Source organism: Coenobita brevimanus, chromosome 92 (assembly GCF_032717465.1).
Source record: "Coenobita brevimanus isolate Jiangsu-jjx chromosome 92, ASM3271746v2, whole genome shotgun sequence".
Lineage (NCBI taxonomy): Eukaryota > Metazoa > Arthropoda > Malacostraca > Decapoda > Coenobitidae > Coenobita > Coenobita brevimanus.
In genome coordinates, this window is record NC_137045.1 from 24938850 (window position 1) to 24965410 (window position 26561).

General features: G+C 41.9%; 1 pseudogene across 1 annotated transcript in view; it reads right to left on the reverse strand.

The window, feature by feature from the left end:
• LOC145412170 (phytanoyl-CoA dioxygenase, peroxisomal-like) overlaps positions 1-26561 on the reverse strand; it is a 138041-nt pseudogene that overhangs the window by 43579 nt on the left and 67901 nt on the right. The window contains exon 6 of the transcript XR_013899538.1: positions 4211-4345. The product of XR_013899538.1 is annotated as a phytanoyl-CoA dioxygenase, peroxisomal-like (transcript). The remainder of the gene's footprint in view (positions 1-4210; positions 4346-26561) is intronic.

Sequence of the window (26561 nt, forward strand, 5' to 3'; positions counted from 1 at the left end):
TTGTGAATTATGCGAATGGACTGCACCTCATCAAAATCGTTTCTGTATTCGTTAACACAAGGCTGGTCAGCAGCTTTTGGATTTCACTAACTTCTGAGGTACCCAACCGTAAAACAAACTCCATACAGTACGTTCACTTTTTTCCGCAATATTTTTGCAGTTAAGTCTATCACGTCAAATGACTCTTGGTGTGTTATCCAAGCAACACAGCTTCTCCATCTTAGAAGCTTTGGACAGGGGGTCTATGCTTCTGGCCAGTGGATGGGTCCACAAATGACCACAAAAGTGGTCTGTGCTTCTGGCTAGTGGATGGCTCAACAAATGACCACAAAAGTCAACACTGGGTTTCAAACATGCCACTACAGTGTAAAGCCACAGATGCACAGCAGGGATAGTGCATCCATCCCAGTGCTGGTCAAGTGTGGCTGCAATTTTTGCTCCCTGTCTGGTTCCCAGGTCAGGGTAGAAAGACATGCAGAGGATTATGGAAGCACCATGGTGGTCACAACATCACTCTGCAGATAATCTGAGACATCCTGCAGTTTGAACCAGTATGAGAACTGGTTTAATTCAGTTGGAGACCCCACAACTAGGATGAAATTATGTTTTCTATGGACTAGATGCCATACTAAGTGCCATAACCATCTATTACTTCTCAAGAGATGGTGAAAACTGTTGGGGAAAACAGAAATATGAGCTATGCAGTACGCTCTTGTTGTTGAGTAACCCTCATCTTTCTGGCTGAACAGACCCATCAACTGCCGGCAAGCCAGAGCCCCTTCAGGGCTATGCCATGCAGTGAACTGATAGTCCCGTGTGGTAGACACTGCCTCGCCAAAGTGATGGGAAGGGACTAGTTTGGAAGTTTGGTTCCCAGATGGACACCACATTTATGGCTTTCCACCCAGTTAACAGGGGCACAACAGTAAGCTCCACATCAACCTATTATCTGATTATACTGTATGCTTACCACCCAGCATCCAGGAAACCATTACATTTGTCACTCAGTGTAGAGTCAGTTGTGGGCCACCTTCAATGGAAGAGTAATAAATGACAGTAAGAATGGGAGAAATAGGACGAGAGGATGGCAAACACAGAAGAAGAATGATAAGGGTAAAGAAGAAGTATGCAGCACTACAACAAGTGAATGGATGATGCTCACCACCACCTACCACCTAAAATAAGATCCAATAATAATAATAATACCTGTTTAGTTACTGAGTAGCCACAATAAGGAAGCTTTGCCATAGCTATTTATGGTATGTAAGATTTGAAATTTTGGCTTCATAAACAAGACTGTGACCTTTAAAAGAAGTTTAAGATTATTCATATTTGCAGCATGTACAGTGGGCTCGTACAGTATGCGTGATCCCAGTGCACGAATCACATAGTACACAAGTGACCAAAAATCACAACCATAAAACTCTGAATGCACAAGTTTAGCTCACAATACGTGAAGCTGAGGCAAGGAGTGGCCTCAAACCACTATTTTACCAGACTATGCGACCCCCCTCCCTGCACGATGCACCCATCATGACTTAGAGGCTCATGGGGAAGGTGCTCAAGAGGAGTCTATAGTATGATCTCGTCAATAACGACTTCGACAATGATGGTAAGTTCGAACAGATACCCAGTTTCTATAATAACGTTTGGATTCACTTGAATAACGGTTATTTCGCGAATCCCAAGTTCTTATACTGCAAATACGTCCAGAACAAGATGAAGAATGAAACAGACAAACAAGAAGAGATGAAAGAAATTGCCAAAAATGTGAGCAGTATCAAGGAGGAGATGGAGGATCCTCCCCTGACTCGCCGGCTGCTGTCCCCTACACCTCCACTTCCCCACCTGACTCACCAGCCGCCTCCCCCTCCACCTCCACAGCCCTACCTGACTCACCTGCCTCACCCAGCATACCTGCAACCCTCCACCATAATGGCTGTTGCAGCATTCTCAGAAATGTAACATTCGACAGGCCATAAATATCTTCGTAAAAGCCTGGAATAATACAACACTGGCAACCGTTAAACAAGCATGGTGTGGCTGGGGCGGCGAGGACACTCAAAGTGTGTTGTTGCGCCTCGGAACCCCTGCTATTTAAGTCCATCAGGCCTGTTGTCTACTGTTTTTAAGGTGACTGACCATAGTTTTATTATTTTAGCTATATTTGCAGTATACGTCTTAAAAAGTTTTGCATTATTATATCTCTAAGGTTAAAAAAAATATCAAGGTTTGAGGGAGTCCTGCCCATATGTTATTTTTCCCATAAGATTATGTATTCGCAGTTTGCAAAACCACAGTGCGCGAGGTCATGGACTGCCCATCCACTCGCGCACTGTGCGAGCCCACTGTACTTAGATTAACCCAAGGTAGCTTCTTGTGTAAAATCTACAAGATCTGAATACAAATGTCAGGAAGAATGTATGGGTACATTTTACATTTGTCTCAATAACTGGCTAACTATATGCTTAACTGTAACTGTATTCCTTTCAGATAATAAGAAGGACCACAGTCATATTTCTGTAATGTTACAGCTTTACAGCTTTTGTGATTTTCTCTATAATGTGCGACAAAGAAGACACTGAGCCAATTTGAATTTGGTACATTCCACTAGGCTAAATGGCAAAATATTCAGCCACAATTCTTAGCAAACTTTTTTATCCAAAGATTTTCAACCAAATAAGTGTATTTCAATTAGTTTCTGAGATATTTCTATTTCAAATATGCAATTTTTACAACAAAAATGAATATATGACCTTCAAAAATGGGACAAGGTCATTTATATTTGTACTTGGATTACCCTAGGGTACCTCCCTATATAATATCATCAAGATCTAAGAAAAAAGTGCAAAGAAAAATAATACAGTAATACTAACGAAAACAATAAGCTTTGCCATTTATAAGTTGAAGCTTAATAATAATAATAATGATGAGGTAGATGGGGGTGCTCACCATCCATTTGCTCAATATAGTGCTGCTCTCGGGTGTCTGCCCTTTCCTGCCCATCCTTCTTTCCTTACATCCTCTTCTGTCACTCTTTCTTCGTCCATCTGCCTACAGGTGACTTTACACTCCCTCTTCTGTCTTTCTTTCCTCCTTTCTTTCCTTTTCCTTCTGCCTGTGGGTGACTCTACAATGAGTGAGAAGCCAAATGGTTTCCTGTACACCAGGAAACCATTTACTGTACTATGCTAAGTAGTAACCATATAACCAAATTTTGCCACCTGGTGGTTTAGTGGGTAATTACAGTGCTCCAATCAGATTAAGCCAGTGAAGGTTTATATCCAAGGGATGGTTGGGGTTTCTTGTTGATGTAATGCCACTCAGGGATGACTGCAGCTGGTCACTTTCATCTTAAATGTCTGGACCAACTTGCCTAGCCCCAGGCTCCTACGCTCCTCACGGGGCAACACAGGATTGGATGATGAATGAATGAATGGTGAATAAGACAGCAATCATAATAATAATAATGGCTATTATTATTATTGGCCCTTTTATTAACTGCAGTCAGTCCCTGAAAATACACAGGTTCTTAATCTCGTATCCTAACCTACGGGGGTCAACAGGCTAACCAGGGCTGTTCCTGAGGAGAGCCAACATACTATCAAGATTCACTGTGGCTGGAGTGAAGTGCAGACACAAGAAACACATTACCTACCAGACTTTTGACTCTATTTACTTGTGTCTGAGTGACAACTGGGAACTGGTGGTGGAAATTTGATCTGGTTCTGTTTCAGTGGTCCAGTTAATCATTTTTGCAAAAGTAAGGCCTGATACAGTTCTGGTAGCCATGGCCAGGTCCTGCAGGCTAATTCTAAAGAAAGTTGTTCCAGTAATCCAGTTTGACGGGCTTATGCCATCAGTACTCTGGTCATATTCTACTTCTAGATAAAGGACAGGAAGGAAGGGGGGGAGAATCTCCTTCTCTAGTTCTAGTCTGGTTTTGATCCAGAAACTTAAATCCAGCAGATTTCAGTCAGGTTAACTGGTCCAGTTCCAGCTCATTTTTTGACAAACTTTCAAGTCTCTCTCCCTCTTGAAGATACAGTATTGTAGTCAAGAAATACTGCTCCCCAGGTATGGGCTCCTGAAGGCCACCAAACAGATGTTTCCAGTAATCAAATCTGCCATATTACATATGTTAATCACTGACAATAAATTAAAAATAACAGCATCATAGATGTTATATATCACCTGTAAACTGATTTACCTGTGTTCGATTGTCCCCCGATCCATGAAGGAGAATGGGATGGAAAAATACTGTGTCTCCCTTCTCCATGCATAACATTGTCTTTGGCACATCATCATAGCCTCGTACCCCATGGTACATCTTGTTCACTCCATTCTGCAATGTCAGATATACAGAGGGGCAATGAATTTCTTCTCTGATCAAAACTATAAACTTAGATGGAAACGTATATAGAGAAACAACTCAGCACATGCTAATCATTACTAGATGTTGTGGTATAAAAGAATCTGTTTTATAAGATGCAATCTAATTCTGGAAGGGAAAGACCAGATAATACAAGACTGACTTAACTCACTATTACGGTCAGTTCTTAACGCTGATTACCATATTGCGCAGCATAGAAAACACTGCACTGCTTGATATGAGTAATTTTAACTCAAATACTCAACTTTCAGAATATCTATTCACTACTGCTGATCAGTCATTGGTTTCTTTACTTTTATGTAAAAGAAAAGCATATGAAAACAAACAAACAACCACTTCCTTAACAAAAAATTACCTTACTCCACGATGCCATGTTGACAATATTCATGTTTATGAACTGTGCGATTTCTTTAATACTAGAGAATTACTGTTCATCTCCACCTATATATAAGTGAGGCACTGAACTGCAGTGGAGTCCAGAAGCAAACACGGCCATGTTTGAGTTATGCATAACACTGTACTCCCCAAACCTTCCTCTTTCTGGAGAGATGAAAGAGAGACTTCTACACACACACAGGTCGCCGACAGAGATGGAGCTTTTCCTGGATCATGAGGAAATAACTGCTGAATCAGCGGCAAAAAGGAGACCAGCCTAATGTGATTATGTGACAGCGTGAGTCGTGGTCCCGTCAGACAGTAGTTAAAAAAAAAAAAAAAAAAACGAGGTTCTGGTCATAAAGAGTACAAGATAGTGGAAATAGAAAGTTTCCATACGGTTACATCATGGCGGAGAGGGACGGTGCTTTGTTTACAAACGGTAAGGGGGATTTTGCAGGCTTCTCCGAAGATGATCTGAGAAATGGATGTACTAAGCTGAACCAAACAAGAGTAGCAGGATTACAGAAAACAGCAGAGAGGAATGTCCAGGAGTTAAAAAAGGTATGGGCAGTAATTAGACAGCTGCGGGAACGGACCTTACAGCACGAGAAAGAAATTAAAATTCTACAGAATAAACTGGAAAACGTTTGCACATGCAGTGATGAACAAGAAAGAGAAGTCACAGATTTAAAAGTGTGTAATGAAGCTGCCTCAAATGAAATAAAACAGTCAAGAGGGAGAATAAGAGGTTGGAAGGAGAAAGGAACAGGATGAAAAGTAAACTAGATGAGTATGGATCCAAATCAAGGATGCAAGATGAGCACATTAAGGAAATCAAGGAGCAACATAAGGGGTGGAAGAAAATTCAGGAGGAAGCAAATGTAAATTTGAGAGAGTTCATAGAACAACAAAGCAAGGAAAAGGTGGAGAAGGAAGTGGTTAGGGTAATGAAAAGTAGAGAATCTTTAGTCAGGGATGTAGCAGATAAGAAAAAATGAGTGATAATTTCGGGAGTAAAAGAAAAATATATGACAGTAAGATCAGAAAGAGAAAGAGAAGAACTGAGTAAGGTTAAAGAAATAATATCAGTGGTTATGGAGGGTAACAACGAAGCTCAAGAAGAGACTGAAGAAGTGTTTAGGTTGGGAAAGTATGAGGAAAGGAGGGGCGAGGCAGTTGAAGGTAAAGTTTAAGTCTCAGGTAATAGTAAATGAAAGCATCAACAGAACATGGAAATTATCAGACAGAGAAGGGTTCAAAAATGTTTGGATAAGGAGAGATGCAAATGAGGAAGAAAGAGCTAAAATAAAGGAGTTTGTAAAGGAGGCAATGGTAAAAAACGAACAGCGAACGGAGGAAGAGAAGACAGAGTTTTACTGGACAGTCATGGATCAGAAATTGAGGAAGTGGTACCAACGGAGAGAAGAGGGTATAAAAAACAACAAAAATAATTTGAAGGTGGCATATAGTAATGCAGATGGTTTAATACTGGCAAGGCTAGAAATCAACAATTTCTTGCGGGTACATGAACCTGATGTTATGTGCTTTGTAGAGACCATGTTAAGAGAAGATATTGATACCCATATGGGAGATGGTAAATATAAACTGTGGAGAGACAGAAAAGAAAAAACTGGAGGAGGAGGATAGCAGTGAAGAACAACACACATGAAGATACTGCGGAAATGGGAAAGGACAGGGCTGAAGTGATAAATATGAAATTAGAAACTGGAGGGCATGGCATGAGAGATATAGTGGTAGTTCCCCCTAGACAAGAGCATGGAATGAAGATGAATACCAGATGTTGTCAGACATGGCTTGTTATTTAAAGAGAATGACTGAGAAGAGCAACAATATAATTTTAATGGGTGACTATAATTGTAAAGAGGTGAACTGGGAGGAATGGGACTAATGAGGCAACGAAGATTCATGGGGCACCATACAATACTATTAAATATAACAATGAATAATGTGATGACACAGTGGGTCAAAGAAGACACACGATTCCGAGGTAAGGACACACCAGCAAGACTAGATTTACTGTTTACCAAAGACCCCGATGTAATAGAATCTTTGAAATATCTGTATCCTATAGGAAAAAGTGATCATGTGGTCACTGAGTTCCAGATGATAATAGGGAACGTGGTGCCAAGAGACAAGCTTTATAGGCAGGGAAGATACAACTTTGGGAAAGCAAACTTTACAGGATTGAGAAAATTTTCCGAAAATGCGGACTGGAGAAAATTCAGAGAAATATGAGAGATACAGAGGAAGTAGGATATCTTTCTAGACCTCTATAATTCGGGGGTAGAAAAATATGTGCCAAGAGTAAGGGGGAAAGAAAACAGGTAAAAGGAGTGAGTTAACAGAGGGTGTATGATAGCAAAAAAAGAGAGCGACAAGGCATGGAACAACTGGAGAAAGAGAGGTAATAACTGAACAAAGGAAGAATATAAAAGAACTAGAAATGAATATACAAGAATAAGTAGAGAGGAAGAAAGGAACTTTGAAAAAGGTATAATAGACAAATGTAAGGATGAGCCCAAACTGTTTTATAGATTTGTCAATGGCAAACTGAAACAAAGGGAAGGAATAAAAAAACTAAAAGTAGAAGGAAAGTTTTATAAAGATGCAGCAATGCAAGCTGAAATAATGAACAAATGTTTCCAATCGGTTTTCACTAATGAAAAGGAGTTTGTGGAAGGGGAGGAAGTGACTAGAAATGTAGTGACAAAAGGTATAAAAGTGGAAGTACAGGAAGTGTATATATTACTGGAAACTCAAGATGTAGGGAAAGCCCCAGGACCAGATGGAATCTCTAACTGGGTACTGAAGGAATGCAGAGAACAACTGGCGGATAAGATTCACAGTTTAATTGTGAGTTCTCTGGAAGAGGAGAAAGTGCCTCAAGAATGGAAGAGGGCAAATGGAGTACCAATTTAAAAGGGGGGAAAAAGGGAAGAACCCCTGACGTAGAGATCAGTGTCCCTAACCAGCATGGTCACAAAATTGTGCGAGATAATCCTGAAAGATAGAAGGATAAAATATCTGGAAGAGATGAATATTTTGGCTGAAAGTCAGGTTCGATTCAGAAATGGAAGGTCATGTGTTTCCAACTTGTTGAGCTTTTACTCAAGGGCGACTGACGTGCTATAGGAGAGACAGTTGGGTGGATTGTGTGTATTTAAAATTGGAGAAGGCCTTCGACAAGGTACCTCACAAGGGACTAATGTGGAAACTACAGCATATAGGAGGATTGAAGGGAAACCTCCTGGAATGGATGAGAGACTTTTTGAGAGAGAGACAAATGAGGACAGAAATAAAGGATAGGATGTCTGGATGGAGGGAAGTAACAAGTGGAGTCCCATTGGGCTCAGTGTTGGCGCCAGTAATGTTCCTGATTTACGTAAATGATATGGTAGTTCCCATCCCCCCCCCCCAACTCTGGACATAGGCTTCACAGCCTGCTTTCAAGGCCCAGTAGTCCTCCTACGTACCGCAAACCTCTACATGTCACCACTTCGGCACTAACACCCACTGTCCATATTGAATACATGCTAGGGCTGTCTCATACAGGACCGGTGTACTGGTATTAGTGTGGGTATTTTTATGACACGTCGACGGGTCTTCTGGTAGATCAGTAAAGTCTGATTTTTATGAAATTCAGATCCTTAAACTGTTCCCTGCCCCAGTGGGATTTGAACCCGGGTCCGTTAGGACTGCAGGCCACCTCTCTACCGATTGAACAGTCATGCAAGTTTGTTTGCTGATGATGCGAAGATCTAGAGGAAGGTGGAGGTTGAGGAGAACTGTAAAATGCTGCAGGAGGATCTGGATAGGATACATGATTGGAGCCGGATGTGGGAAATGAAATTCAACGCAAAGAAATGTAAAATATTTTAAGTGGGTAAAAGTACCAAGAGGCCATCACTGAATTATCTGATGGGTAATGAACCAATCACAAAAGCAAGAGAAGAGAAAGATTTGGGAGTGCTGATCTAGGATAGTTTGTCACCTGGAAAACATATTAACAAGATAGTTAGAGAGACGTATAAACTCTTCACTAACATAAGAGTAGCATAATTAGATGGATGAGATGATGAAAAAATTGATAGTGGCCATGATCCGCCCCAGGATAGAATATGCAGCTGTAGTGTGGTCCCCACACAAAAAGAAAGATATAAACAAGATTGAGAGAATACAAAGAACAGCAACCAAGATGGTCCCCAGTCTAGCAGATCTGTCATACAGACAGAGGCTGGAAAAGATGGATTTGCCTTCCCTAGAGGAAAGGAGAGAGAGGGGAGACATGATTGCAGTGTTCAGGACCATGATGGGAGTAGATAAAATTGACTGTTTGTATGGGATAAGACAGTAACAAGTGGACATGGAATGAAACTGAAGAAGCCAAGCTGCTTGAAGGATATTAAAAGATATAGTTTTCCTAATAGATGCACAGACCTGTCGAATAGCCTGGACAAACAGATTGTCCAGTCTAAAAATTTAAACGAGTTTAAAGCAAAATTTTCCTCATCGAGAAACAGAGACAGGACCCCACGAGTGTAGCTCATTTCCTGTATATCACAATCAGGTAAATACAATTAGGCATATACAAACATTCAGATGGTTGAAAATCATATAATGCGACATGCACTATTTTCCTGTGCATTGGCTGGATGGCTAGCCTGCCAAGCTAAGCCACAGAGAGAACCAAATGCCATCCACACCCCATACACATGACCGCATGGTGCCCACCCAACCACACACAGCGTTGTGCACCATCTAGGCCATTCTTGGCCAATCACCACACACACACCGTGCCCATATCACGCCGCCACCACCCTACCAGGTTCAGTTTTGTCTATGTCACCTCCCATTGTATTATCCTGCATCACTCTGTGTTTTTAGTGCCTTTTTTTTCCTGTTTACACTCAGTTAGTGCAATATGTCAAATAATTATAATCAATAATCAGAGTGATAATGAATAATCATAATCAGCACTCAATAATACTGCAACCTTTTTCTACCGTAATTATTTGTTACTGCACTCACAATGTTACTATCTTATTTCCTTAAAGAAGCCAATTATTATTTTATAATAATTTCATTACCTTTTTATACACAGTGCTTGTAGTATTTTTATATATTACTGCTATCCTTTCATGACAGAATACTCTTATTCTTATTACTGTTTTCGGATTTCACTATTTTCTTTTTCTTCAATGTATTTGTTGGTCTTCATAACACTCTTTCTAGCTTACTAATTTTGTTTTTCTTGGCCCTTTCTACCATCACAGTCTTCTAATTATTAGTTATTAACTGTATTATATTATTATCATTGTCAATGCCCTTTCTGTTTTTCAGTATGTACTGAAGCTTTCTGAACCCCTGCGGCACGAGAAAATCGTATTCATTGTTCCGTCATTCAAAATGCCATGCACTAAATTTTTTACTTTATATAATTAAATAAGACTTTAATCTACACTTTAATACCAAATTCAATTGCATACCTCGTACAGTGATCCCTAATTTACTTGAATGTGCAGTATCTGGACCAGTCATTATCCATCATCCAGATGTAAAAGTCCCCCAGAATTTTGGTCGGCCAGCCGACATGTTCAAACATTTGGTAACGTGGCCGCTGGGCTCGAGCCGTGAGCACGAAGTAGGCCGTAACCCACAACCAGAGTTAAAATGTCTGTCCACCCCTGTACTGAATGGTCAAAGCCAGCGCTTGTCCGATCACTCCCAACGAACCTCCAGCACCTGAGTAATACGACTGTAACCAACAAGTCAAAATGTTCGTACACATCCCCACCGAATGTCCCAAGTCATGCAGCCACCGGGCTAAGTCTTTCCGAACAGCCACTGACACTGTAACACAGACCGCAAGCTACGAGTACATGTTCGGTGACAGCAATCGTCTGCCTCTCTACCAAACGTCCAAAGTCGTGCGGTCACTGGGAGTTATGTTTCTACATGGCCACCAGGCGTCTAACAGACTGCAAGCAGCGAGTAAAAGTACAGCAAAAGCCCCCATCTGCCTTGTGACAGAAGAGCGAAAATCCTGCCCACAGCCTCGCTTCTCCTTCCCTCCCGTCCCTCCCCCATACCCTTCCGGCTCCCCCCTCAGCCCCTCCTCTCCTTCGCACAGATAGCACTGACTCGTGAGTTTTTACAATTTTTTGCAAATTATTAGAACACCACTGGTCATATCAAAATTCCAAAGCGACCATGAGAAAGCTCACAAAATTCTGCATCTAGACATGTTCTTAACTCTTGGAAGGTGCCAGCAAAATTTTGCACTAGGATAGTGGGAAGTTATATGAAGGTAAGTTTTACTCCTGAATACTATTTATTCTCACTGCATTTCTGTACGTATACTCATCAGTCTCCTGTGTTCTTATTAGCTTATCTTATAGTATAAACACCAATGATGATGGTATACCATTAGCTAATACCAATTTCACCAATTTCTGGTGGTATATTTGATAGTGGATTTTTTGTGGCCTGGGAACAGCTATCATTGGTGTTAGAAAACTGATTTTTCAACTGTCCTGAAGTTTTTTGTGGATTTTATTTTTTATGCATTGTTTCCCTGGTGTTTAGTATTCACCTGTGTGTGTTTTGATGTCTAAATATGGAAGATTGACCTGAAAACAGTGCCAGAATTAGGAGGGGTACTGTATACAGTAGCATGTAGGTACAGTGTATTTTTTGCTTTTCAGTGTTTGTTTTTTTTCTCTATCAAGATTTTCTTGGTGTTCATCATTACTCTGGATATTCCTGTGTGTGTTTTGATGTCTAAATATGGCAAACTGACCTGAAAACAGTGCCAAAATTAGGAGGGGTACTGTACATGCAGTAGTAAATAGGTACCAGTAGGGTGATTTTTGGTTTTCATTTTTTTTTTAATGGTTTTCTTGACATTTAGCATTACAGTACTTTGGATATTCTTTTGTGTGTTTTGATGTCTAATATGGCAGACTGACCTCAACACAGTGCCAAAAAAATTGGAGGGGTACTGTCCATACAGTAGTGTATGGGTAGGGTGTTGTTTTTCTTTTTCTTTTTTTTTTTTTCCTTTTTTTGGCATGGTTTTCTTGGTGTTTAGCATTACTTTGGATATTCCTAGGTGTGTTTTGATGTCTAAATGTGCCTGAATGCCTGGAAAACACTTCCAAAGTAAGCAGAGGTACTGTACAAATAGGTTAGGTATAGGTTGGAGGTTGGGTATAGGTAGGGTCTGGGCATAGTAAGGGAGATATTGTTCATTATCCGGACACTGAAATTACCCGGACATGCCTTTGGCTCAATTATGTCAGATAATTGAAGGATTACAGTGTGTATCCCAAGATATGGCATTCTGAAAGTCATGAAACTTTGAGCGCAGTTTTCTCTGTCTTTTTATTTTCGGAGCTTGGCCTCCTTGGCAACTCAGTGCCTCAGTTAATATCCATGGGGTTGTAAAGGAGGTGCAAGGTAGGGCAGTGGATGTGGGGGCGGCTCTAATGAATGAGGGTGAGATGTGGAAGATTCCGGTGTTGCTGTTTGCTGATGATACAGTATTGCTGAGTGAAATGAATGGGAGTTGCAAGGTTTAGTGAATGAATTTGGGACAGTGTATAGGAAGAGGAATCTGAAAGTTAATGAAAACAAGAGTAAAATTATGGTGTTTGAGAGGAATGAAGTCACAGAATGCACAGTGAGGTTGGATGGTGAGGATATAGAGAATGTGAGTGCATTCAAGTACTTGGGTAATGTGACGAGTAAGGATGGAACTTTGGGGGATGAAATGCTTGAAAGGGTACAGCAGGGAAGGAAGGTTGTTGGTTCACTCAAAGCAGTGATGAGAAAGAGGAAGGTGAGTATGGAAGTTAAGAAGTCATTGTATGACAGTATTGTGATCCCTACCCTGACATATGGAAACGAGGCGTGGACCTTGCTAGTGGGGAACGAGTCAAGAGTGAGAGCAATGGAAATGAGTTACTTGAGAGAAGCATGTGGAGTGACATGGAGGGACAGGTTGACAAATGAAGAAGTGAAGGAACATTGTGGGGTGGATGTGGATGTGGTTGAGATGATTAGGAGAAATACACTGAGGTGGTTTGGACATGTGGAGAGAATTGAGAATGAAAGACTGACTAAGAGGGTGTATGTAGTTGAGGTGGAGGGAGGGAGAGGGAGGGGAAGACCGAGGATGAGGTGGAGGGATGGAGTTGAGGGGTATATGAGGGAGGGGGGAGTGAGTTGGGGGGAGGGTAGTCAAATGATGGGTGACAGAGCAACTTGGAGGCATTTTGTTTGTGGCCACCCTGTGTGGGATTAGGGCATCAGGCTATAGATAGATAGATAGATAGACAGACGGAAAGATAAATGTTATTACAGTAATCTCTCGAAGACAGAGCCCAAGCAACGTCCAGGACTTGGTTTTTCTGGGACTTGGGAAAAATTCCCCTGGACAGGTACTGTACTTATAAACCCCAACCCAACCAAACTTTGAATGACCCCCTACCGGACATGCACAGCACCTATTTAAGACCCTAGTCACACAAATAAGGAGCAGAAACCATAAAATAAATGAAAAGGAACCAAAGAATGAGAAATTGGAAGTGATTAAGGAAAACATTTCGCAGTGTACAGGGTACTTACGACACGTCAGTGGCCGTCATGAAGATTAACCCGCCTCCTCTATGGCTCTGACAGTGGTGAAGGTGCACTTGAAGCACGTACAGTAATCCAGTGTTGCGCTGCACTTAATCCTTTGCACTGTGAATTATAACTGTATAACGCTGTGCATTCTATTCTTACTTTTGCCATGCCAGTTGCAACACGCCAGTGTTGCACTTAGCACTTAATCCTTTGCACTGTCAATTCTAATTTCTTTACATTGCACAGCACTGTAAATTCCCATGTGGTCTAGTGGTGAGGTACTGCAATTTATTCGCTGTTTATTCACAAAAGGGAGCACATGGGCAACCATGGTGATGAGTGTGCAGTCACAACGGTAGGTAGGTGGGAAATGGGGAGGATGCAGGGGCGCTCTAGCAGAAGTTGCCGGAACTAAGTGCAAAACACAGCTGTTCATCACCGTGTGGCAAATATAGAGAGGGGGTGAGCACATATCGGCTTTTTTTTTTTTTTTTTTTTGCATTTTGACATTTTGTGGCCATTTTTGGTGTCCCAGATCCCATCCATCCATCCATCCATCCATCATCCAATCCTACGTTGCCCCATGAGAAGCGTAGAAGCCCAGGACTAGGCAAGTTGGTCCTGACATTTAAGATGAGAGTGAGTCCCAAGTCCAAAATATCCGGGACTTGGGGTGTCTGGGTCTTGGGTATCCGGGTCTTAAAGGGATTATTGTATTCTTGAAATGAATTTAAAACAAATCAATAAAATCTGCTCTTTCATTCAATTAAGAAAATGAAAAGGCCATTAAAAATAAAAATACACTTTCTCTCCAAATCAGCTGCTTGTAGGTATATTAAAATCACAGACAGCACAAACAGATTTTTTAAAAAATCAAGTACATTGAACATTTACAACATTTTATTTACCCCAAAAGTGCCCCATACTTGTCAGATTCGTACTCAACACCTCTGATGTTACGGTATTTTCCCACATTTAGTCTCGACTCAGTGCAATATGAGACCACTGTAACCTGCAACTGATGTCTCATTACCTACAGACAACATACTGTATTCACGTCCATAACTGAAAAAATATGCTTTAACAAACAAACCAAATGAAATACAACATGAGTCTTTTCTGCTAAGCTGATTAGTAAAATACAAACATGCTCTTGAACACTCCTTTGTCACCATCACTAATTATGCACTCTCACTACACTAACCTCTAATTACCTCAAGAATATAAAAATGTAGCACTTGAATGTACACACTTAACAAAAAGCAAAATAAAATGTTTTACAACCGAAGTTCAATATACTGAGGCTGTTTGGGAACAGAGTATATAGTTGTCTCTACCCTCTTCCCTCAATATCACTCCCTCACTGTCAGCTATGTTTGCCTCACAACACCAACATTTAACAAAGAATACTCAGAATTTACTAAAAACAGTCATTCACCTCAAAACATATTGAGTACAGTGAAAACATCCACTGTTATGCCTAAGAAACACTGCTGCCTCCCAGCTGCTATGGCACACACACACACACACACACACACACACACACACACACACACACACACACACACACACACTCAACACTTGCTCAACTTATTATAGTGAGCTACCACTGAACAATACGTGACAGCTCTAAGAAAAGCACAAGAAAAATACAGCCCCATCAGAACATAATTTTGCACTGGAAATGTCAAGGCAAATACCAGTTAGAGAGATAGATAAATCTATCTATCTATCTATCTATTGCCAGACGTCTCAATCCCGTTTGGGGTGGCCACAAACAAATCGCCTCCAAGTCCCCCTGTCCCCCGCCATTTCACTGCCCTACTCCCAACTCACACCCCCCTCTCTCATATACCTCTCCACCCCATCCCTCCATCCCATCCTTGACCTCCCCCTCCCTCTTCCCCCCTCCACCTCACTCACATACACTCTCTTCATCAGTCTTTCACCCTCCATCCTCTCCACATGGCCAAACCACCTCAGTGTGTTCCTCATAACATTTCCTATCACATCCACATCCACACCACAACGCTTCTTTATATCCTCCTTCGTCAGCCTGTCTCTCCATGTGACTCCACAGCCTCCTCTTAAATAACTCATTTCCACTACTCTCACTCTTGACTTGTGTCCTTCCAACAACGTCCAAGCTTCACTTCCATACGTTAGAGTTGGTATCACAATACTGTCATGTAGTAACTTTTTCACTTCCATGCTTACTTCCCTGTTTCTTATCACTACTTTCAAATAACCAACAACCTTTCTTCCCTGCTGTACCCTTTCAAGCACTTCACCCTCAAAACCTCCATTCTTACTCATCACACTACCAAGTACTTAAACGTACTCACATTTTCCAATTCCTCACCATCCAACCTCGCTGTACATTCACTGACTTCACCTCTCTCAAAGACCATCACTTTACTCTTCCCTACATTCACCTTTAGATTCCGTTTCTTACACACTCTCCCAAACTCATCCACCAAGCCTTGCAGCTCCCCTTCGTCTTCACTCAACAACACAGTTTCATCTGCAAACAACAGTACAGGGAGTTTCCAAACACTATCCTCTCTCACCAGGGCCACTCCAACATCCACTACCCTACCTTGTACCTCTTTTATTACCCCATCCATGTACAGATTGAACAGCCATGGAGACATGACACATCCCTGTTTCAACTCAACTTTCGAAGAGAAAAATTCACTTAGTTCACCATCCACACGCACTGCAGCCTTCGCACCAACGTACATACTCTTCACAGCATTCAACAACTTCCCATCTACTCCATATATTCTAAACACTTTCCACAACCCTTGTCTATCCACCCTGCCATAGGCTTTCTCCAAATCCATGAAAGCCGCATACAACTTCTTTCCCTTCTCTAGAAACTTTTCCATCAAAGATCTAAGAATGAATATCTGATCTACACAACATCTTCCCTTCCTAAAGCCTCCCTGTTCTTCTCCAACTAATTTCTCTGTTCTTTCTCTAACTCTGTCAATAAGTATCCTACCATACACTTTTCCTATTATACTAAGAAGACAAATGTCCCTATGATTACCACACACTTCTTTTTCCCCTTTTCCTTTGTACAAGGGAATAATTATACCTGACTTCCAATCCACCGGGACTCTACCTTCCTCCCAGGCCAATATGCACATTTTCAACATCCATTCTACTACTATCTCTCCCCCATGCTTCAGCATTTCACCACACACTCCATCAATTCCTGGGGCTTTCCCCAATTTAACTTTCTTCATTGCTTCCACAACTTCTATCCTACTGATTTCTTCCTGTCTTCTCACCTCCCTCCTTCTCCCAGCCATTCCCCAGCCACTTATGCTCGCATTACTTCCATCCTGCATGTTCAACAATTCCTTAAAGTGTTCTCTCCATCTGCTCACTTTTTTCCCTTCTCCACTAGTAATCTACCATTTTTATCTTTCACTCCCCTGCTAACTTCACTTCCACCCTGTCTTACTCTTTTCACCTCTTTCCAGAACATTTTCTTACAGTCCCTCCACTTTACACTCAAATTCCTTCCAAATTTCTCATCCACTCTCTTCTTACTCTCTCTTACTAATCTTTTCACCTCTCTCTTTCTTTTCTCTTACTAATCTTTTCACCTCTCTCTTTCTTTCTACATATAACTCTCTCTTCCGCCTCTCAACTTCTTCCATGCCCCTATTTCTCATCCATTCATTGTATGCTTTCTTCTTTTGTGCCACAGCCTGTCTCACCTCTTCAGTCCACCACGCTGTTCCTTGCACCCCCCTCCGTCTTCTCTTCCTTCCACACACCACATCACATGCTGCACATATTTCTTCTGTAAATATCCTACACACACCTTCCATGTCTCCCATCTGCTCCAATTCATATTTGCCCAATCGTTCCTCCACTTCTCTCTTATACTCTGCCTTTTTCTCATCCTCTTGTAACCTTTCCACTTTCATTGCAACTACTCCTTCCTCTCGTCTTTCCCTTCTTCTATTCCTCCATCTTACTTGAATCCTAATTCTGGCCACCACCAAGTAGTGGTCAGAAAGTCCACTCCCCCAACCTCTATAAGCTCTTGCATCCATTACACATCTTTGCATCCTTTCATCCATACACACATAATCAATCATTGCCTTCCTTTCATTCAGTTCACCACCCACCCTTCTCATCACTCGTCATGTATACCTGTGGATCATTTTATGCCTGAAGAGGGTATTGGCTATCACCAACCCCCTCCCAGCACAAATGTCCACTAACGCACTCCCATTCTCTCTATCTCAGCAGGCACACCCCACTCACCAACTATTCCATCCACCTTCACATTCCCAACTTTACCATTCATATCACCGATCAAAAACACTCTCTCTTTCCTTCCAAAATTTTCCATGCACTCTTCTACATTTGTCCAGAACTCTTCTCTCACTCTTCTAGAACGATCTTGCGTTGGCGCATACACACACACAATCGCCCACATTTGTATTCCAACTTTCAACTTTACCCACACAATCCTTGACCCAACTGATCCATACTGTCTTATGCTCTTCTTCCATCTTTTACTCACAACTATACATACTCCTTCTTTTGCCCTCTCATTCTCACCTACTCCTGCACATATACCCCATCCATACTCCCATTCTCTCACACTTTCTCCTCTCCATTTTGTTTCAGTTATTCCACATACATCCACTTCCGCACCCTCAAGCACCTGGACAAACTCTCTCTCTTTCACCTCATCATTCGCTCCTCTTACATTCCATGTACCCATTACCAAGTCCTTTGTCTGACCCTGGGTCGTCATCGTTTGGTCAGTCCTTGTCAGAGGCTTCTTGTTTGTTTTTTTAGTTAGTTGTTTTCCGGGGAGGGGCATTAACCCTCCGCCAACCCTTTTAGTCGCCTTTTACAACAAGCAGGGATACTGGGGGAGTATTCTTGAAAAAAAAAAACTACCCCCAGGGGCAAGGTAAATAAGGGCTAGATAAATAAAATTATAAATGGACAGGTCCTACTAAGACCAACTGACATTCATTCCACCATCCAACTCCCTTACACACACATATTGAAATCATACACTACTCCCTCAAACATTTTCTACCAGTTTCAGTTGAAACGTTAGGTAAGCAAGGGAAATCCTTCCTCTTTCTTATCCTGTTTTATTCTAAAAGCTCCCAAGCATGGGCTAACCAATCAACTGCAGAAATCCTCTTATTATTGCTAAAGCAAACATTTTTATTGGGCCCATGTGAAACTCTTTAAACTACAGGCATTTGATCCAGCATGTATGAACCCCTTCAGTACATGATGTTTCCTGAACCGAATAATATTATCTGCCAGGCAAGAACAAACTACCCTACAAAATACATTACAGTACAGTCAGATCCCACTTAGCAGGGGTTATGTACAATGAGTCCTCGATATACGAAAGGGATAGGGACCAAAAAAACTTTTGTAATGCGAAATTTCGTATATTGGAACGATTTTCCCCACTGAAATATACAAACAAAGGGGGGGATGCATCCCAGGACCCCATTGGATCCCCCACTTAAAATTTACCCCTCCTATTTTGAAGTATGCAATACAAGTATATAGTACTATACTATTGTACAGACTTTAAAAAATAAAACATACAACTAATTACTGTAGTATTAGTACTGTAGTATTAGACAGTGCAAGGCCTAAAGCTCGCCCAATCTCCAAGACTCCCTACTCCTCCTCATGGCGTCTTATTATTTCCAATTTCCTCTCAAGAGTGACAGTACGATGCTGTTTCTTCCTTACAGCTGGTTCCCGGGATGCTGTAGATGATGCAGGGCACTTGGGAGGCTTGGTGAAATTATGAAGAGGTGAAGAACAGCGAAAAACAGCGTAATGTACAGCGAAGCTGAGAGGAGAGGACGGACGTGACTCGACTGAGAAGCGTGCAAAAATGTGTTTACCAGAGAGGGATTAGTTCGTTTTCTCGCCGCAAGCGAGCACGGCGCTGTGCAGCGCGCCCATTTTGAATTTTTTGTATTTCCTCTAGTTTTGCTTTTCGTACCATCGAGACAGAGGCTTTTCATATTGTGGAATTTGTCCTACATTCATCACTTTCGTACCATCGAAAATTCGTACATCGAGTTTTTGTATGCCGAGGACTCACTGTACCAGGACACCCCTTGAATGTTGAATTCCACGAATAGTCCAAACCTACCAGAGAAGTCACTGATTTCAATGTTTTTGCTATTCCTATTACATACAAACCCATTATATTACCTGTAAATTAATTTTATAGCACATTAATACGGGACTTCCTAAAAAGACAGTACAGGATGATACACAAGCCCTTCTGGGTACAGTTTACCGTACTCACCATGCAGTGATGACGGTGAGAGTTTGCCGTGTGCTGAACAGCACATACCTATACTCGGTAATTGTACTGTTTAACTGTATAGGACGGTATTTCTCACAGAAAGTATGCAAGAAAATCACTTTTGAACCACTAGGAACAGTTGATGCTGTGGGAAAAGCAGGATATCTTGAAATAATTTCCCAGAAAAATCCATGAATATGTGAACCCGCAAATAGCGGGGATTGACTGTACTGTACTGGTTTGAAGGGATTACGTTAAATGGTTTATCATTGTGCCCCTACCTGAATTTCTCCTACTCCTCCCTCCTTAACCTCTTAACCGCGGGCATGTCAGAGGCGGTCTGTGCATCTCACGTGTGGATATTCGCGCTCCGACTGACTTTTTAAAATTATTTGCCAAAACTCAGTTATTAGTCCTAGAATATTATAATTAAATATGCATATGACACATACCTTCAGCTTTCTCCTGGGATGTTTGTTGAGCCTTCGTCGACTACCGTAGGACTTGTGGAGACTTCTGAAGTTGGGTAACGAAGTCTCCATTTTACACTTCCCGACACTCCTTAATATGAATACCACAGCCTGATAATATCACTAGAAACACTATTCTATGATTTTCAAGTAGTTTGGAATCCATACTCCAAAAAAAAACCCACTGTGAAAGCAATGTAAATTACGAGCGCGTACCAGCTTCCCACTCGTGCTTGTTCCCCAGTGGTATTCTGTCATTTATTATTCATAAACACACTCACACTTTATATTCCTAGTACTTTATTACACTTATATATACACATAAAGTATTTATCCATAAGTTTCCTTCAGTAACAGTAGTTTATTTTCACTCCAGGCATTCACTTTCTCGTTCAGTAAACTAGAGTAGAGAGCAAAGCTTTCACTATCACAGTCACTACTCCAAGTATTTGTACTCATATTCTTATATTAGTAATTATTTACATTTCTATTTTATTTACACTATGTTAAACACTGTCACTTCCAGTAAATAAGGGCTCCTTTCCCTTGGAGCCAGGATGAACTTGGGACACTGAAGCACTCGTAGTTTATCACTATTTCCTCCACTGGCTCATCACACGATTCACCAGAAAGATTGTAGTCAATGTCCATCATTATCATGGATAAACCAGCCAGTTCACGTTCCACAGCAGAGTCACAGTCCTTTACCCCTTCCCACACGAGGTTTAGTAGGGATAGAGGTCACAGGGCCCTCTAGAAGCGGCGGAAATGGAGAGGCGCGAGTGCGACGTGGTTTCGTCTAAAGAGACAAGACTGAACTGAATGACGAGGCAGATATGGGGCCGCCAAGGGTTGACAACTTCAGCATGGTGACAGCTGCTAGTTTATATGCTGTGAAATGATTGGCAGGAAATCTAGACAATACATAATAAATTAGGTAGTTCCAGGTGAATGTAAATATCACTTAGGCTTCTCCCTTCCTTTCTTATATATATTTTTATTATGAGAACTGGTCATACAGCATATTTCAAGGGGAAATAAACAGGGAAAATTAGCGAACAAGTGCACGTGGGGTGTTGCCAGGTGATAATTAGCCAATTACCTTTTTTCTTTTTTATATATACATTTACAACACTGGGTGGTAACCATATAACCAAACTATACGTGCTCCCTACATGTCAACAAGTGGGTTGGTGGAGTGTTAGTGCCCCCATAAAACAAATAACTCAAAGTCAAGGCCACCCCGTACGGGACTATGGAGTCTGGCAATAAATAAATAGATAGATTCTGTATAAGAATAGGGCATAGAGCTCATTCCCATGGATGAAATGAGTGGAAAAATCTAGGCAAGATTTGCCTAGTGCAGCGCAGCTGGGGCAAGTGGGAGGAGAGGGTAATGGAGGGGAGGTAGGAAGGGGAGTCAAGAAGGGGGAGAAATGGCTAAATTGTCAACATTGGATGGGAGTACAGATGACAATAGCAGCACTGACTATTGTTAGACACTGGCAGTACTGACAGATGATACAAGCAACCACTTGAAAGCCCAGGCAAATTCAAAATAACACAGAATCGCAAAAGTGACGCCCCATGGTATGATCCATTGCACCCAAGCGTCATGAAAGTAATGCCCTGCAGTTAAGGGGTTAAATACACCCACACCACACTCATACCTGCGCACACATCCAATGGGCTGCATTCACCATCGCCGGTCATAACAGCTTTGCTAGGGCAGCAGTGATACAGGCAGTGAACGGGATTGCTCACTCTGTTCACTGTCTGCTGTGAAATGGCAGACATTGCTATGAATGCCCATCACGCACTGCTACTTTTAAATATTGTATTAATTAACTGTGGTAGGTGTAGGCGCCCATCATCCGCACACATGGTGTAGTGGTACTCTATTTTAGGGTGGCTCTACATTAAGTGGCAAGCCAAACTGTTTCCAGTAAACCACGAAATCATTTAATATCCCTGGAGGTAACCTTATAACCAACCAACAAGTGTTCCTTATGTAACAACAAGTGGGTTGGTGGAGGGTTAATATAAACAAGAAGCCACTGACCAGGACTGACCAACAGATGACAACTAAGGATCGAACAAAGGACATGGTATAGATTGCAACATGGAATGTAAGGGGTCCGAATGATGAAGTAAAAGAGGGAGAGATTTTTCAGTTGCCTGAGGGTGCAAAAGTGGACATATGTGGAATAACTGGGACTAAATGGGGAGGTGAGAGAGTGAGAGTATGGATGGAATACATGTGCAAGAGTAGGTGAGAATGAGAGGGCAAAAGAAGGAGTATGTATTGTTGTATGCAAGAGATGGAAGGAGAATATAAGGAAGTATAGATCAGCTGGTTCAAGGACTTTGTGGGTAAGATTGAAAGCAGAACAAGTAGGACTACAAATGTGGTCGATTGTGTGTGTATATGCGCCAATGCAAGACCATGCAAGTAAAGTGAAAGAAGAGTTCTGGCCAAATGAGGATGCATGCATGGAAAAGTTTGAAAGGAATGAGAGTGTTTTTGATTGGAGATGTGAAAGGAAATGTAGGGAATGTGATAGTGGATGAAGTAGTTGGTGAGTGAGGTGTGCCTGCAGAAGTGGATGAGAATGGCAGTGCTCTAGTGGACATTTGTGAGGGGAGAGGTTAGTGATAGCCACTACTCTCTTTAGGCACAAAACGATCCACAGGTATACGTGGTGAGTGATGAGAAGCGTGGGTGGTGAAATGAATGAATGGAAGGGAATGATTATGTGTGTGTGGATGACAGAATGACAAGGTGTATAATGGATGCAAGAGCATCCAGAGTTTAGGGGAGAGAACTTTCTGACCACCATGTGGTGGTGGTGAAAGTCATGGTTCAAATGCAAAGGAAGAATAGGAGGAGGGGAGGACAGGAGAAAGTAGTCCAAACAAGGAGGGTAGAGATGTTACAAGAGGATGAAAAAAAGGCAGAATATAAGAGAGGAGTGGAGAGTGACTGGGTAAATGTTGGCATGTTTTGGCAAGAGAAAGTTTAATCCCAGATCGATACCGGATCGAGGTAAAGTCGATCCCAACTGCTGATCCTATTTTGGCAAGCCTCAGTCCTGGTCCTGGATTGGAATGAAAGATGATCCCAGATCGATCTGAGGCAGTACACCTCCCCAAGGTAGACTGAGCTGGGCGATCCTGGATTGTGACATCACGGCAAAACAAATGTAGCGTCAGCTCCTACACTGCAAGTGCCGTATTTTTTTTTTTTTTTTTTTTTTTTTTAATACTGAAAATGCCACTGTCAGTTACTAAGCTGGATATGAGGGGCTCAACTGTGTCTGGTTTCATCAGCAATGGGACCGTACTGTTGAAAATGAGAGCAGAATTACTGCTGACCGAATCATCTGCCTGAACTTTCAACTGCCATCGTTTTGTTTACAATCAGATGGGGCACTGGGGCTTCGCCATGGCAGCAGGACAAGCCAATCCGAAACTGCTGGACTGTTTTGGCGTGGCCCTTCTGGATCAATAATCCGCCTCTATCCTAATCCAACCCCACTGATCCCACCAAAATAGGCCTTATGATTTAGAGCGGATGGAGGAGGTGGAAGATGTGTGCAAGATAATCACAAAACAAATCTGTGCAGCATGTGAGGTGGTGTGTGGGGTGAAGAGAAGATGAAAGGGGGTGCAAGGAACAGAATGGTGGAATAAAAAGGTGAGACAAGATATGGCACAAGAGAAGAAAGCATATGATGAGTGGATGGGAAGCAGGGATGTAGAGGAAGGTGAGAGATGGAAGAGAGAATTATATGTGGAAAGGAAAAGGTGAAAAGATTAGCAACAGAGAGTAAGAGAGTGGATAAGGAATTTGGAAGGAATCTGAGTGTACAGTGGTGGGAATGTATGAAAATGTTCTGGAAGGTGGTAGAGAGAGACAGACAGGGTGTTAAAGAAGTTAGTTGGGGAGTGAAAGATACAAATGGGAGATTGCTAGTAGAAAAGGGAGAAAATGTGAGCAGATGGAGAGAACACTTTAAAGGAACTGTTAAACACAGAGTGAAAATAATGTGAGTATGAGTGGCTGGGAAATGGCTGGGAGAAGGGGGGAGGTGAGAAGACAGTAAGGAATCAGTGGGCTGGAAGTAGTGGAAGGAATGAAGAAAGTCAAAATGGGGAAAGACCCAAGAACTGATGGTGTGTGGAGAAATGTTGAAGCACTGGGGAGAGATAGTAGCAAAATGGATATGGAAGATGTGCAGATTGGCATAGGAGGAAGGTAGAGTCCCAGAAGATAGGAAGTCAGGTATAATTATTCCATTATACAATGGAAAAGGGGGAAATGTGTGGTAATCATATGGGGAATTTGTCATCTTGGTGTAACAGGAAAAGTATGTGGTAGGATACTTATTGACAGAGTTTGGGAAAGAACACAGGAATTAGTTGGTGAAGAAATGGGAGGCTGTAGGATGGAAAGAGGTTGAATAGATCTGATATTAACTCTTAGGTCTTTAGTTTCTAAAGAAGGGAAAGAAATTGTATGCCGCCTTAATGGATTTGGAGAAAGCATATGACACGGTGGATAAACAAGGAATGTGAAAAATACAATAGATGCTTATTCTAATGAACTAATTCAGCCAACCCCCATTCCGTTATCTCAAATTTTCCACTAAATCAAGTTCCATAACCAAGGCTCAATAAAGCCAAATTTTTCGGTATTTTGAGCTATCTTCCACTAAATCCCTGAAGGCAATCCAAACCTAGCAAACTATGCTAACTATCAGTGCTACACACAGTAGTCTACACCCACAATTAATACCTCTAGAAATGCATTATTGTGTATGGAATTTCCTTAATGGAATTATGCTTGATTTAAAAGATTTTTTCAGTTAAATAGGGCAAAAATCTATCTATCTATCTATTGCCAGACGCCTCAGTCCCGTTTGGGGTGGCCACAAACAAATCGCCTCCAAGTCGCCCTGTCCCCCGCCATTTCACTCCCCTGCTCCCAACTCACACACCCCTCTCTCATATACCTCTCCACCCCATCCCTCCATCTCATCCTCGGCCTCCCCCTCCCTCTTTCCCCCTCCACCTCACTCACATACTACAGGGAAAAAATAATTCCATTCTCTCAGGCCTCCATAAAATCAGTGATTGTTAAATAAAGCATCTACTGTACAGCGCACCCCCCCCCCACACAATGCGAACTCACACGATGTGAATCACCTACAATGAGAGGTCAACCCGGAAAATGCTTATCTTTTATCGAATGCGAAATCTGTGAATTAAACTTCCCAACATGCAATTCGGCTGTATGATTCCAGGGCAAAAATGGACTTCCAGCCATTACCACAAGTGTCAGGCTGGACAATGCAAGTCAGTCACACGAAGGCAGGTGGCTGGCAACGAGCCAGATTCAAACTGATGGGTGGTTGACCAGCTATCTGCACGCCATCTACCGACTTTCCTGGGTAAACAGACAGTTCTCCTCCATATTGCCGTGAGAACGTATGTTGTACCTCGCATCCTGTGGTCCGTTTTAGCATCATAAGTACCTACCTGTTCATCATGGTCTCACCTGTCGATTCTGAAGGCTTTATGGCACCTCCAGGAGACCTCAGCAGTGACAGTGAGAGTGACAACGGGGCAACCCGCCCCACGGGGCAAGAGTAGACGCCTGAGCCTCAGATACCCACCCCCCTCCCTTCTTAACAAGCCCAGAAGTCATTTAAATACAAGTACATGGTGTTCTGTTCATTGTTGTATTTGTTGGTCCAACTAGAAGTACTGTTAGACAAAGTATTAGCAGGGTAGACTAGGCTGAAAGGGGACCCGAAGACCAAGCCCTGGGAGGGCTGTCCACCATTTACCGTATTTCCCAAAAGTTCTTTGGTTCACACAATGCGAAATCATAGAATGGGAGGGTTTCTGCCACTCATGAACTCGCATTGTGTGAGGGTGCACTGTATTAAGAATAGATAGAATAAATGGAAAGTTGTTGAATGCCATGTAAAGTATGTATGAAGGTGCTAAGGCTGCACTGCTTGAGTGAATTTTTCCATTTGAATGTTGGATTGAAACAGGGATGTGTCATGTCTCTATGGTTGTTCAATCTGTATATGGATGGGGTTATAAAAGAGATACAAGCTAGGCCAGTGGATGTTGGAGCAGCCCTAATGAGAGAGGACAGCATTTGGAAACTCCTTGTACTGTTGTTTGCAGATGATTCTGTACTGTTAAGTGAAGATGAAGGGGAACTGTGAGGCTTGGTGAATGAGTTTGGAAGTGTGTGTAAAAAACAGAATCTAAAGGTAAATGTAGAGAAGAGTAATGTTATGATCTTCAAGAGTAG